Consider the following 14666-nt stretch of genomic DNA (forward strand, 5'->3'; position numbering starts at 1 on the left):
TTGCGCAAAGTTTTCCGAGCGGAGTTGGCGAGGGCGGGCGGAGAAGAAGGAAGGAGATGGCAGAGGCGGAGTTTGCCTGCTGCCGTCTAATTAAGAGCTTGGCCGGGGGAGGGAAGAGAGGAAGAGGAAGATCGGAGGAGGAGGATTCAAGAGCCAAGGGGGCCGGCGGCGGGCGGTGCGCGCATGCTCGTGCCCAGCGACTCCATGTGTAAAGAGCGCATTTGGCCAACGGAGGGGGGCGAGGGCGCAGCAGGATTTGGAGAGAGGAGGGATCTCGCCGGCCGGTTCGAAAGAGGAGGCTGCTGCTCTTCCTCCTCGCTCCCCCCCACCCCACCCCCGGTGAAGGGGGTGGACAGAAAAGGGAGGCTTTTTTAAAAGGAAGTGGACCTACCCGACCTTTCGATTTGGGGGATCGTGGAAGCGGCTTTGTAAGTGCGTCTCTTTAAAAGTTGGGGGTTTTTCCCCTTTGGGGTGGGGGAGGAGGAGCGAGGCGGTGGCAGTGGGATCCCTGCGGCCTCCGGAGGAGTGGGGCTGGGGCTGGGGCTGGAAGCCTCCTTATCTCCCCGGCCGGGCTGGATCGGGAGTTTGCTGCCCCTCCCGGCCCCTTCGCCTGGCGGGGGGGGGGGGGGAGGCGTGAGATTTTGCTTACTCGACTTCCTGGCAAATCGTCTTCCGCACCTTCGACGGGGGATTTCGGGAGGAGGTGGACGCCAAGCAGCTGGCGAAGAACTTTTTCTTTTTCAAAAAGGTTTCCTGCTCATAAAAACTCGCAAGAAAGTGGGTTTTTCTTCTTTCTTTGGCGTGCTTCACCGAGGATGGAGGGGCGGCGGCGGGGGGGGAGGACAGAGAGAGAGAGAGAGACAGGAAGCTGGAACTGAGGTTTTGGAGGAGGCTTCCTCTTGACAAGATACACTTTTATTTCCACGAGAAGTAGCTTCCAAACTACTCGGCTCTAGAATAGCCAGACTCGCCGGGTTCTGTAGTATTATCTGATAAAAACACCCACCGCGGCCTTTTGGGTGGGAAGGAGGAAAAAAGCTTGTTTCAAAAAGTTCGAGCCCTGTTTTGTCCTCCTTCCCCGGCCTTGCTTCTTCACTTCCTCTTCCTCCTCCGGCCACCATCCCGCACTCCCTCCTTTCCCTCCCAGTTTGGGAAGGAGAGAGAGAGAGAGAGAGACTGGAGTGGAGTGGGGGCGGGGAGGCAGAGGGCGGCCGGAGCACTTAAATACAAAGCATGGTTGAGAAAATAACTCCCCTCTGCCACCCGCCCCCCCCCCAAAACACAGTTTTATGGAGTGTGGGGAGGGAGAGTACTTCGGGGGGGAGCTTAGGAGACAGGTCAGTGGGGCTTCTGGGGCGTCTGAAATGGCTTCCTGACTTTGAATGAGCAGGCCACTGGCTTTATTGGGCGTGGGGGGGGGACATAGAGGGAGAGGTAAAAAAAAAATTCGGAGGGGAGGGGAGCTTGAGGACATAATTGCGTCTTCTCTTAGCACCTAAACCTGGCAGGTCGCCAGACAGGATTCTGCTCCAGAATAAAAGTCCCTCCTCAATCCTCCTGTTAGGATGAAGATGATGATGATGGTGGTGGTGGTGATGTGCTGGAGGGGTGGGACCTAGGCTTCCCCCTGTAGCCCGATTCGCCTGGCAGAGACCCTTTCTCACTCTTGCCTGCCCCCTCCCCCACCAGAAATCTTGCCCCACCTCTTCCTGGAGTTTTGCATTTATTTATTTATTTGATTTTCCACTGAGCTCTGTCTCTGTGACGGTTTCCTTTCCCACTCCATGGACCGGCCACTGTTGCTTCAGGCTTTCTGTTTAACCAGGTCTTCTTTTGCTTCAGATGGCTGCTCTCACTCTCTGTCTATAGGGGAGTACTTACTCTTCTCTTCTTTCCCGCACCCCCTCCAATCTCCCTCATCACCTTCAAATCCTTCTCAGAATATCATTCCTCTTTAAGCTACAGAGAGGGCGGGAGGGGAATGGGGGGGAAGACCAGTGGCTCCTCTCCAGGTGTTACCGATGCCAGAAGGCCACAGATGTTGCCCCTCTTCAGTCTGCAGAGCCCCCGCTGCTGTATATAAACAGGGAGCCGCTTTCCATCAGGGAAGACTCTGGTTGTTTTTGGACTATGACTCCCATCATCCCCAGCTAGCAAGACCAGTGGTCAGGGATGATGAGAATTGTAGTCCAAAAACATCTGGATACCCAAGTTGGGGAAACACTTCTCTAGCCAAACCCACCCTAATCTGTGAGTCATGCAGAATTCCAGGGGTCCCGAGTGCTTCGCCAGGGTCTGCGCTTGGCCTTTGGGAATGAGGCACAGCGGAGACACTGGTGTCTCTAGGATATATGGCTTATTCACACAGATATACCGCCCGAGCCTATAGTGGAGAGGTTCACAGCATTAACACCCCAAAAGCGTCTTGTGTCTCCCATAGCTGCGGCCTTGGATTCAAGCAGAAAGCTCAACATTGTGCTCTGCCTTTTCCATCCTGCAACCTTTTCCCGCATCACAGCCAATTCTGAAACTCTACTTCAAAACTCTGCTTTTTCTTCAAAACTAATTCTGCGTTGAGGGAGGGGCCCCCCCTCTTTTGCTTTCCTAATGGCTAATTACCTTCCTTTTGTCCATCACCCCAGGCAATTTCCTAGTCAGGAAATATATTTTAACATTTACCTTGATTAAATTCTAACTCCTGCTGGACACAGGAATTTAGGGTGTCTTGCACCCACAAACATAACATTTTCCAGTGATATCCAACATGCTGCCCTCCAGCTGTCTTTGAACTCGCAGCAACCACAGAATTGTAGAGTTGGAAGGGCCCCCAGGGTCATCTAGTCCAACCCCCTGCAAGGCAGAAATTATGGGCAATGGTCAGGGAAGATGTTGGTGTTGGGTCTCTTGGTCCAGAGGCCACAGGTGTTGTTCCCATCTCTGGAGCAGACAGAGGGATATTCATCTCCCTTAACACTAGGAGCATAGAAAGCTGACTAAGTCAGACTGTTGGTCCATCTAGCTCAGTGTTGTCCACACTGATTGGAAGCAGCTCTCTGGGGTTTCAGGAAGGGACTCTTTCCCAGCCATCACTGGGGACTGAACCCGATACCTTCTGCACAAAAAGCAGGTGCGCTCTCACTGAACTGCGGTCCTTCCCAAAAAAGAGGGGTTGCCTAATGTGACAGGTTGGCAGTAGGTTCAAGAAGGCCTTCAGGAAAACATTTTTGGGTATTTCTGTATTGCTTGAAAACCACCTTTGGATCATGTTGGCATGACAGAGGGGCTTCCAAATTTGGAGAATGAGAGGGTGTCGGATATATAAGTTAATCACCATATTAGCTGATATATTAAATTAAACCTGGGTTACAGGCACCACAGGGACGCAGGTGGCGCTGTGGGTAAAAGCCTCAGCGCCTAGGGCTTGCCGATCGAAAGGTCGGCGGTTCGAATCCCTGCGGCGGGGTGCGCTCCCGTTGTTCGGTCCCAGCGCCTGCCAACCTAGCAGTTCGAAAGCACCCCCGGGTGCAAGTAGATAAATAGGGACCACTTACAAGCGGGAAGGTAAACGGCGTTTCCGTGTGCGGCTCTGGTTCGCCAGAGCAGCTTCGTCACGCTGGCCACGTGACCCGGAAGTGTCTCCGGACAGCGCTGGCCCCTGGCCTCTTGAGTGAGATGGGCGCACAACCCTAGAGTCTGGCAAGACTGGCCCGTACGGGCAGGGGTACCTTTACCTTTTACAGGCACCACAGCAGTATGTGTAGGTGCCCATTTTGCCCCCCAGTGGAGTTTATTCCTTTTAATTTCATTTCTTTACCGGTTTATATTTTAAATAAAAAATCTCAAAGCCGTTTACAACATTAAATAAAGCAATCTAGAATACAACAGATTCAAGCTTCAAGGAAAATATTTCGGATCCTTCTCTAAGTGACATTTTGCTTTCTCCTTATTTAGTTCCCTGCTTAATTTATAGAGCTGCCCCATAGTAGAAAGACTCTAGGAAGCCAGTAGGGTGTAGTGGTTAGAGTGCTAGACTGAGAGATTAGGGTTCAAATCCCCACTCTGTGGCCGGGTGACCTTGGAGTCAGTCACGGCCTCTTCACTTACCTCACAGGGTCGTTGTAGGAATTAACTGAGCAGGGGGGTAAACCATGTACTCCTTGGAGAAAAAGGTGGGAGATAAATGCAATAAATGACCTTCTTAAGACAGCTGGAGGGGCCATTCGCCAACCTGTCATCCAGATATCTCCACATGTTCACAAATGAACCTGTGTCAGTCGCAAAATGTGCCTGGCGCCTAGCTACTTTCAAGCACTGGAAATAAATAAAGATAAACATGGGATTTATGCTGCCATAAAACAGCATAAGGTGGATGGCTAATCTGGGTGGAAGGCATGACCAGTGGTCAGGGTAATGGGAGCTGGAGTCCAGACACTTCTGAAGGGGCCCTATAGATGTTCCCCATCCCTGCTCCTGGGAATCAGCATTCCCTACCGCATGCAAGAGATGGAAGAATGCCTATATTTAAAAGAGGCATTCTCTCCAGGAGAGCGGGGGGGTGCCTCTTAAATCAGAAATGGGGAATCTGTCACCCTCCTGATGTTGGGCTCCAGTGTTAGAAACTCAGATATATAAGCTATATATAAACCATTTGCCAAAACCTTATGTCTACTTGCCATTGTGGGTCAAGATTGCTCTCGTGTCTTATTTTTCCAGTGATGGGACTGACTGATTGATTCTCAGTCAAACATCTGGCTAGTTCAGATGACAAACTCGGGCTAGGTTGAGAACTTTGAGAACTTAAAGAAGAAAAGTCACTTGATCCAGGGATTGCCTGCCTATCTATTGGCCTATTCCTACTTCTTTTTCTTAATGGTAACAGGAACCATTCGTAACCTAGGAATATTCTTCCCAACTATGAGCAGGGCAGTGGGGTAAGAGAAAACAAGCAGCAATTCACTAAACCGCTGTTTCCTGCTCAGGCTGCACAGAAAAAGCACTTTGGTTCCTGAAATACATTCTGATTGTACAGATAAAATAGAATTCTACAGGATGTGGTATTAGTGAGTGAAAACAGTCCAAATCCATTGATGCCCAGGCATTCACCTCCAGGTGGTGGAGCTATCAGGTGCCGTTGTGGCGTCCAGGCATCTTCACTTGGTTGCAAGTGACCAATAATCAGGTGCAAAAGTGTGCCTGGCTAATTTCGAACACTGCCTGAGAACGTCATGCTGGCAGCTACCTCTGTTCTACATTGCAGAGTTATTATCATACGCAGAGGACAGAGACTGATGTCATGGAGTGATATTCAGCTCCATTTTACTCAGAGTAGACCCACTGAAATTAACAACCCTGTCTTGGTCGTATTCATACATTTCAGCGGGTGAACTTGCTGTGAAACTTAGTTGAATGCTGCCCTTGTGGTCTTGCTTGGAGTGTGTGACTGACCGCTGTTGGGAACAGGACACTGGGTTACATGGAATTTTGGTTTGATCCAGCAATTCTTCTTGCCCATGGATAATCTTCCTTTTAAGTCTCATGGCATGCAAGCTAGCAGCATGTCTTTGAAGACTAGATCACTGGGGTGATGCCACTGGGTAGGGTTTTCGACTCCCGGACATTGCTAAGTGAATTTCTCTGCTGACTGTCCTCTCTCAGAGGCAGTAGATGGAAGCTTTGGGCCTGATCCTGCAGGGCTTCTTCCCTGTACCTCAATTTATCCTCTTATTTATTTATTTATTTATTTAAGAGCAGTCTTATTCGGAAATAAGTCCTGTTCATGCTGATTGAACTGAAGACCCCCGCCCCTTTTCAGAGCTTGCAGGGCCTGGGATTGTGGCTTTACAGATTCTGGGGTTAAAAGCTATCATGCATGCAAATGCTCATGGTTTTTACTTTCGCTTCTGAGCTCTGTACTTCCCCTTGCTCTTAAAAAAAAACCTGTGAAGGTGTGTGTGTGTAACTCTGAATGGGGGAGTGAGGTTTAACAGGTGGTCAAGGCAGGGTAAGACCCAAATATTGCTAAAATGGGTAAAAAGGTAAAGGGTCCAGTTGTGGCCGACTGGGGTTGTGGTGCTCATCTCGCTTTATTGGCCGAGGGAGCCGGCGTACAGCTTCCAGGTCATGTGTCCAACATGACTAAGCCGCTTCTGGCGAAACAGAGCAGCGCACGGAAACGCCGTTTACCTTCCTGCCATAGCGGTACCTATTTATCTACTTGCACTTTGACGTTCTTTCGAACTGCTAGGTTGGCAGGAGTAGGGACCGAGCAACAGGAGCTCACCCTGTTGCGGGGATTTGAACCGCCGACCTTCTGATCAGCAAATCCTAGCCTCTGTGGTTTAACCCGCAGTGCCACCCGTGCTAAAATGGGTAGCTCTCCCATAATTCAGTAGAAGAGGAAGGTGGCTTGAGCACAAGGGGAGAGACAGAGGGAGAGGTCTGCAGCAGTTGCAAAGTAATAATTTCCAGGGGGGTAACCTTGTTGTCTCCAGAAATAACAGGTTTTAAAACAGACAGGGGTGGTAAAAGTTGGCCTCTCACACAGGATTTGTTGTAAGGCTAGTTGTTCACTGGGGGCGAGAGTTAGTGTGGTGTGGGGCTAGGCGACATCATGATATACTGTTATATCATGGTGTCTAAAATAAGGATGGAGCTGTTTAGAGCCATTGGCTGGCTTCACCGTTTTCCCCACGTTGTGAATTTTGCATAGCACAGTGCCTAGGACTTGCCGATCGTATGGTCGGCGGTTCGAATCCCCGCGGCGAGGTGAGCTCCTGTCCTTTGGTCCCAGCTCCTGCCCACCTAGCAGTTCGAAAGCACCCTTAAGTGCAAGTAGATAAATAGGTACCGCTTTATAGCGGGAAGGTAAACAGCGTTCCGTGTGCTGCGCTGGTGCAGTCTCGCCAGAGCAGCGATGTCACACTGGCCACGTGACCCGGAAGTGTCTGCGGACGGTGCCGGCTCCCGGCCTCTTGAGTGAGATGAGCGCACAACCCTAGAGTCTGTCAAGACTGGCCCATATGGGCAGGGGTACCTTTACCTTTACCTTAAACAATAATGAAACCAATATCACAATATGGACTTCAAACTGGTTTTGGATGATATTCAGTGGTACCTGGGGTTACAGACGCTTCAGGTTACAGACGCTTTAGGTTGCAGATTCCGCTAACCCAGAAATAGTACCTCGGGTTAAGAACTTTGCTTCAGGATGAGAACAGAAATCGCACGGCGGCAGCGGGAGGCCCCACTAGCTAAAGTGGTACCTCAGGTTAAGAACAGACCTCGGGAACGAATTAAGTTCTTAACCAGAGGTACCACTGTATCAACATATCACCCAGCCCTGGTGTGGTGCGGTGGTTACAGGGTCAGACTTGGACCTGAGAGACCAGGGTTCGAATGCCCACTCAGCTGTGAAGCTCACTGGGCCATTCCCTGCCTCCAGGTAAACCCACTTTGCAGAGTTGTTTTGGGGGTTAATTGAGGGAGGGGAAGAATCACCTTGGGCTCATAGGAGAAAAAGGTGGGGTATAAATGCAATTAAAAACCAATAAATAAATACCACTGTGGGGAAAGAGCCGTAGCTCAGGCGTGGAGAACGTGCTTTGCAAGCAAAAGGTCCCAGCTTCTATCCCCAATGGCGTCTCTAGGTCGGGTCTCTGAAAGCCTGGAGGGCAGCTGCCAGTCCGGGAAGGCCACACTGCTCTAGAGGGACCCAATGAGAGCTGCCCCTGTGCATTCATAACTCTTGCAGGTTTCCCCAGAGTTTGCAGCTTGGTAGGAGCCAGGATGTCACGGTTGGTAGGCTGGAGACCCAGGATGCCTTGAGTTCTCCCTCGTGTTCCCAACAGACACCCAGAATTCTGCCTGTTTCCCGCCTCTCCTTTTCCTGGGTCAGTGGGAGCATAAACTTCGCCTGATTACAATCACCTGGCTGCACGGCGAAGATCCCACACTACTTTTTAAAAAAATTCCTGCTGCGAAGGCATCTTGGCGTCTGGCTGCTGCGTGAATGGGCAAGGGGGGGAGGGGAGGGAGGATGTTGCGTAGTCGTGTCACATCATTGCATCAGCATCGCTGTGTACTTGGCAAACATCCCAACCCTTGGCTGTTTTTCAACTTCTGGATCCTTAAGACGTCTCCCGGGAGTTTGAGTTGGGGGGGGTGCGTAAGAAGGGTGGGTGCTGCAGGGAAGGACGCATCTGCCCCGTGGGGGGGGGGCATTTGGTGTTGTGCACCCTCTTGCTCCCACGCCCTGATGCACGTAGTGAACACACGGGGACACACAGCCTCCATGGAATCCTTGAGCAAGTCTCATTTGTTCATTCATTCCTGGTAATATTTGGACAATGTTCCACTGATGTCTTGGAGCAACTTGCAAATTAAAGTGTCGGAGATAAATTCGTGGAGGAACCGTGTTAGAAACTCTGATATAAAAGCTAATTGCCAAATGACACCTTAAGCTTTGGTTGTGGTCGCCACCACTGACTGTCTTGATGCTCCCCCCGTCTAAAATTTATTACTATTATTAATTTCATTTCTATCCCGCTTTATATTTTAAAGAAAAAAACTCAAAGCGATTTACAACACATTAAAGCATGAAATGAAACAATCCATAATAAAAGAAGTTCAAGCTTCCAGCAATATATTTCAGATCCTTCTCCAAGAGACATTTTTGCTTTCCTCAAATTTATTCAGTGACTTCATTTATAGCAGGCATGTCCAAAGTCCGTTTTGGGAGCCCAATCCGGCCCGCCAACCAGTTTAATTTGGCCCCTGTGGCAGTTAATTCCCTGGGGTAAAATCCTAAAAAAAACCCTCAACAACCTCAATCCTAAAAAAAAGGTCAACAACTTTGGCTGACCCTTTGGCTGGCCTCCACGGCCTTTCACTTCACCAAATCTGGCCCTCTTTGAATTTTTTTTGGACACCACTGATTTATAGAGCTGCCTCATAGCAGAAGGGAGATGCGGGTGGCGCTGTGGGTAAAAGCCTCAGCGCCTAGGGCTTGCCGATCGAAAGGTTGGCGGTTCGAATCCCCGCGGCAGGGTGCGCTCCCGTTGCTCGGTCCCAGCTCCTGCCCACCTAGCAGTTCGAAAGCACCCCTGGGTGCAAGTAGATAAATAGGTACCGCTTTATAGCGGGAAGGTAAATGGCGTTTCCATGTGCGGCTCTGGCTCGCCAGAGCAGCGATGTCACGCTGGCCACGTGACCCGGAAGTGTCTGCGGACAGCGCTGGCCCCCGGCCTCTTAAGTGAGATGGGCGCACAACCCTAGAGTCTGTCAAGACTGGCCCGTACGGGCAGGGGTACCTTTACCTTTACCATAGCAGAAGGACTCTAGGTAGGCAGGGTGGTGCAGTGGCTAGAGTGTCGTAGTAGGGAGAATTGAGAAATCAAGGCATCCGTGACTTGACTCATGCACCACTTGGAGGAAAAGGTGGGATATAAAGGCAGTAATTGAGCTGTTCTGCTGACCTGCTTAAGAAAGCTGGAAGGGCCGGCTAAATGGAGATTTCTGTCGCCCCGAGATCTCTGCAGGGTTGCAATTGGACCCGTGCCGGTTGCAAAATGAGCCTGGTGCCTGGGGAATCTTGAACACTGTGGAGGAGGGAGGGGCGCTTTCAAGGGCTACTGGGCACGATAGCTGTGCTCTGCCCACTTGTACAGCTGTGAAAACCAGAAGTGGGGAGAAGGGGAGAATGCTTTTGGGCTCAGACTATGCTTTGCAGGCTTTGTAAAAGGGGTATCTGGTTTGCCATCGTGAGAACAGGATGCTGGACTGGATAATAATAATAATAATAATAATAATAATAATAATAATAATAAAGTTTTATTTATACCCCGCCCTCCCCAGCCAAGACCGGGCTCAGGGCGGCTAACACCAGGTATAAAAACAATAGATTAAAATACAACTTAAAAACAAGATTAAGTACAGAGCTGCGCAGAGCTGCTTAGATCAGACCAGTGTTTCCTAAACTTGGGTACCCAGCAATTTTTTGGACTACAACTCCCATCATCCCTAGCTAGCAGGACCAGTGGTCAAGGATGATGGGAACTGTAGTCCAGAAAACAGCTGGAGACCCAAGTTTGGGAAATACTAGTTTAGACCAGTCCATGGAGAATTAAGGCTTCCATTGACCACGACGTCTGTGTTCTCCCTCCACTATCTGGGGCAATAAAGCCTCTCGTAACCAGTTGTTGGAAACAAGTGGGGAGACCGGCTTTTTGCTTTCAGCTCTTTCTTGCCAGCTTCCCTTTGGGGCGTCAGGCTAGCCGTTGTGAGGACAGAATGCTGGACTAGATGGGATCCCTTCAGCCTGACTCAGAAGCTAGACTCTCTTTATCCTTCTTACAAAATGCGTTTTTTAAAAAATGATGCAGAGTAAATATATGCAGTTTTAAAAATTGCATATATTCCTTTTTCTTTACCTCTGTAGCAACTTTGTGTGCATAGCAGTTTACAAAATGAAATAAGCAAAGAAGGCAAACTCCTGTCCTGTTTGCAGTCTTGAGTTCCTCCTTGAGGAGGGAGATGGGGAGGACAAGGCAGGCAGGCAAACGCTGCCGCAGTGGAATAGGAGCAAGTGGCAGGTTCAATATTTAGGGTTCCTTGACGGTGGGACAGCCTTTGGCTACATTATGCAGGCCTGGCATTTAGCATTGGCATGGTTCAGCATCAACCATGCGCCCACACCCCAGGAAAAGCCCCATTGGCAATGGCTTCCTAAACCTGTTCCTCTTTCTCACCATTGCAATATTATTATTATTATTATTATTATTATTATTATTATTATTCACACTTGCCTGTCGCTTTGCCCCAAAGGGGCTTTGCAGCAAGATAAAATACAAAATGGGTGAAAATAAAGGAGAAGCCAATTTTTGAAAAGATAGAAGAAAGCAACACATAAGAAGCAAAAATTTCCTAAATGCTATATCTTTATTGATGATAATAAGGATTTAAAAAGCAAGGTGTTGATTTGCCACTCATTAGTGGCAGCCAGACTAACAGTAGCACTCTTCTGGGATAATATATCCAGGCTTACACTTTTGGAGTAAAAGGAAGTTGGAGCATCACACTAGCAATAAAAGCTACCGAGTAAAAATAAAAAGGGCAAGAGGGGCAGATTTGTCTCTGATCAGCTAGGGTTTATGATGCATGTTAACAGAACGCGTAAATCACGCTGCCTCTGCCATATGCTGATCTTTGGAACCTACTGAGTATTGACAGACCACAGTGCCTCTAAACAGTCATAATAGTTATTTGTAGTTCATATGTGTTTTGTGTGTGTGCGCACGCATGCTCTTAATAAAATAAAAAATACCTTGTCCCAGAATGGCTGAAAATGCTTATCTGACCATATAGCAAAGTAAGGAAAACCTCAGCCTAGTAAGAACTCAAGAAGAGACCTGGTGGGTCAGCCCAATGGCCCATCTCTCTAGTTCAGCATCCTTTTCTTACAGCGACCACCTAGACGCCTGTTGGAAACACACAGGAGTATTTGCCGCCCCCCACATCCCTTTGTTTTCTAGCAGCTGGCAGGCAGAAGCACAGAGATGGAGCATAGCCTTCCTCATGTCTAGCAGCCACGGATAGCCTTTACCTCCATTAATTTGTCCAATTTCCCTTTTAAAGCCACCCATAAGATGCACACCATTTTAGAGTATGTATTATTATTAATATTAGTATTATTGTTTATCTGTCATGGATGATTTAGTTGATATTCCTGCATTGCAGGGGGTTGGGCTGGATGACCCTTGGGGTCCCTTCCAACTCTATGATTCTATCTCAGGTGTCAAAAGCCAGGGGTGAAGATTAAACACCAGCATGATCTCAAAAAGGCCAAGGGGGGGTCTTAGTTTGGAGCCTAATAGCTGACAGTGATGGCACCAGGTAGGCTTCCAGAGGGGAGAGTTCCTCAAAGGCTTTAAACCTTGGGTCTCTGGCTGTCTTTGGACTACAATTCCCATCATCCTTGACCACGGGTCCTGCTAGCTAGGGATGATGGGAGTTGCAGTCCAAAACCAGCTGGAGACCCAAGTTTGGGAAACTCTGCTCTAAACAGAAGGCAGTTTTAAAATCCAGCATGAAGCACTGACAGAGCTTAAGAGCTAAAATACAGCTTTCACGCCCTGTTTTCTCATCTGGTGCTGAAAATACAGTAACCATGACGCCTCTCTTGCAGATTAGTTCCAAGAGCATGGTCCCATTACTGACAAGGCCCTGCTGCCGCTCACCCTCTTCCACTCGACTTCAGGTGGTTGGAGTGCAGAGCCCCTGAGGCTGCTCTTTCTAACCCAACAGGTTCTTCAGGGAGCAGGGATTTGTTTCAGGAAGCCTTGAACCCCGGAAGCCGCCTTTCTGCTGAGTCAGACCACTGCTCCATCCAGCACTGTCAAGACCAGTTGGCAGCAGCTGTCCAGCAGACATTCCCAGCGCCCCCTGGAGCTGCCTGGGGTTGAACCCGGGACCTCCTGCTTGCAAATCAGGTGCCCTACCACTAAGCTATAGGTGCTAGTCCTCATGGTCCTGAGTAAAGACCTAGTTTTAAATAGGAACCTAGAAAGCTGCTTTTGACTGAGACAGACCGCTGGTCTATCTAGCTCAGAATAATAATAATAATAACAATAATTTTATTATTTATACCCTGCCCATCTGAGGATAGAATTGGGAGGCGGGTCATGCATACCACCCTGAGCTCCTGGGAGAAAAGGTGGAATACATAGATGTAATAATAATTGTTCAGATACACACAAAAGCTCATACCAATAACAAACTTAGTTGGTCTCTAAGGTGCTACTAAGGGACGCGGGTGCCTAGGACTTGCCGATTGTATGGTCGGCGGTTCGAATCCCCGCAGCGGGGTGAGCTTCCGTCTCTCGGTCCCAGCTCCTGCCCACCTAGCAGTTCGAAAGCACCCTTAAGTGCAAGTAGATAAATAGGTACCACTTTATAGCGGGAAGGTAAACGGCGTTCCGTGTGCTGCGCTAGCTCGCCAGAGCAGCTTCGTCACGCTGGCCACGTGACCCGGAAGTGTCTTCGGACAGCTCTGGCTCCCGGTCTCTTAAGTGAGATGAGCACGCAACCCCAGAGTCGGTCACAACTGGCCCGTACGGGCAGGGGTACCTTTACCTTTTTAAGGTGCTACTGGAAGGAATTTTTTTTATTTTGTTTCAACTATGGCAGAGCAACATGTCTAGCTACCTGTAATAATCATTATAACTGATAAATAAGGCATTTCCGAATGCTCTCTGCTTTTTATTTCAATCTTTTTGGTGCTCAAACAGCAATTTTTGGTGGATGGGCATTTCTTAACTATGTCTACTCAGAAGTAGGTCCCATTGACTCTAATGCAGCTTACTCCCTGGTGTGTGGGGTTATGACTGCAGCCTCGGTCCACTCTGCCAGGGAGTCATGTGCTAATGTCATGGTGATGTCACTCCTCTGCGCAGCCAAGTGGACGGTGTGATGTCACTGGGAGGACAACTCAGGGATTCTTTTCCAGGTACCTGCTGAAACTACCTTGAGGGTGCTGTCCTCCACCCTTTCGGAAGTGGTGTACAAATAATCGCAGGAGCGATGGCAGACTTGCCCCCACCCCTTTTTTCTTTGCCAGCGCTGAAAATGTTAGCCAACAAACAGCGAGCTTTCATGCACTTCAACATGCCAAGAACTCAATCCTATAGACGTAATCGGATTATCAGAAGAGGCCCGCGGCTGGATCAGGCCCAAAGGGTCTTCACAGTGGCCAGCCAGATCCCCCCCAAGGGAAGCCCGTAAGCAGGCCTGAGAGCTCCACTGTTACAGCTCCCAGCAACTGGTATTCAGTTTCCACTGACAGCCGTCTCCTCCCCCATGAATTCGTCTAATCCTCTTTTTCAAGCTGTCTGCAAGAACATCTGGATTTCCCCGTGGATCATGCTGGGGGGGGGGAAGCAGCCCATGATCCCGTTTTCGCAGCAGCAGCCAGCCAGATGCCCCCAAAGGGGGATCCACAAGTGAGTTGAGCCATGCTGGCTTTGCGGATCTTGCCCCTCCCCAGCAAAAAGCAGGAATCTTGAGCTACCTTTGGGCAGCTGAGCATCGCAAAATCTGTGGGTAGGGAGAGAGGGGGGGGGCTTGCATCTCATTTGCTAGCTGACTTTGGTCCCCTCTGTGCCAAAAAATCGAGGCAAATTGGCCAGCCAGCAGGAAACCTTTTTCTGGGCTAATTATGCTTTTTTCCCCTCTCTCTCTCCCCTCCCCCACCTGCAATCGCCAACCTCCTCTCTCTTTGTGGCTAAATTAAGAACTTCACTTTCCTGTTAATGACACCTTTCAATGCCTCTCCCTCCAACTCTTCTTTCTTTCTTTCTTTCTTTCTTTCTTTCTTTCTTTCTTTCTTTCTTTTTCTCTCTCCCCGCTTTTTAAGGACCCTTTCCCCCCAAAATATACAAGAGCTGCAAATGTACCAAGTTAGGGGCCGCAGCAAAACTTTGCAACAAACAAACAAACAAACAAAGCCTGCCTGTCTGCAATGTGTGTGTGTATATATATGAACATAATAATAATTATAGCGGGGGGGGTGTCTATTGTACCTCTTGAAATGGTGTCCACCAAGCTAAGGTCCCCAAGGTGGTTGCTTAGCAACCACAGGAGTTCTCCGGCGACTCCCTCTTGAGAAATTTAGA

The 14666-nt window shown here is 49.2% G+C and overlaps 1 protein-coding gene across 8 annotated transcripts in view; it reads left to right on the forward strand.

Annotated features, from left to right (window-relative positions):
• GATAD2A (GATA zinc finger domain containing 2A) overlaps positions 1-14666 on the forward strand; it is an 83691-nt gene that overhangs the window by 15978 nt on the left and 53047 nt on the right. For 3 of the 8 annotated variants that reach the window (XM_082206411.1, XM_082206413.1, XM_082206419.1), the window contains exon 1: positions 228-428. The exons of 2 other annotated variants lie outside the window; for them this stretch is intronic. The gene's annotated coding sequence lies outside the window, so the exon portion shown is untranslated. Of the gene's footprint in view, positions 1-227; positions 433-14666 lie in introns of those variants that run through there. 3 more of the 8 variants (XM_082206415.1, XM_082206421.1, XM_082206418.1) reach the window with 2 other exon arrangements.

Source organism: Podarcis vaucheri, assembly GCF_965113315.1.
Source record: "Podarcis vaucheri genome assembly, chromosome: 18".
In the NCBI taxonomy this organism is placed as follows: domain Eukaryota; kingdom Metazoa; phylum Chordata; class Lepidosauria; order Squamata; family Lacertidae; genus Podarcis; species Podarcis vaucheri.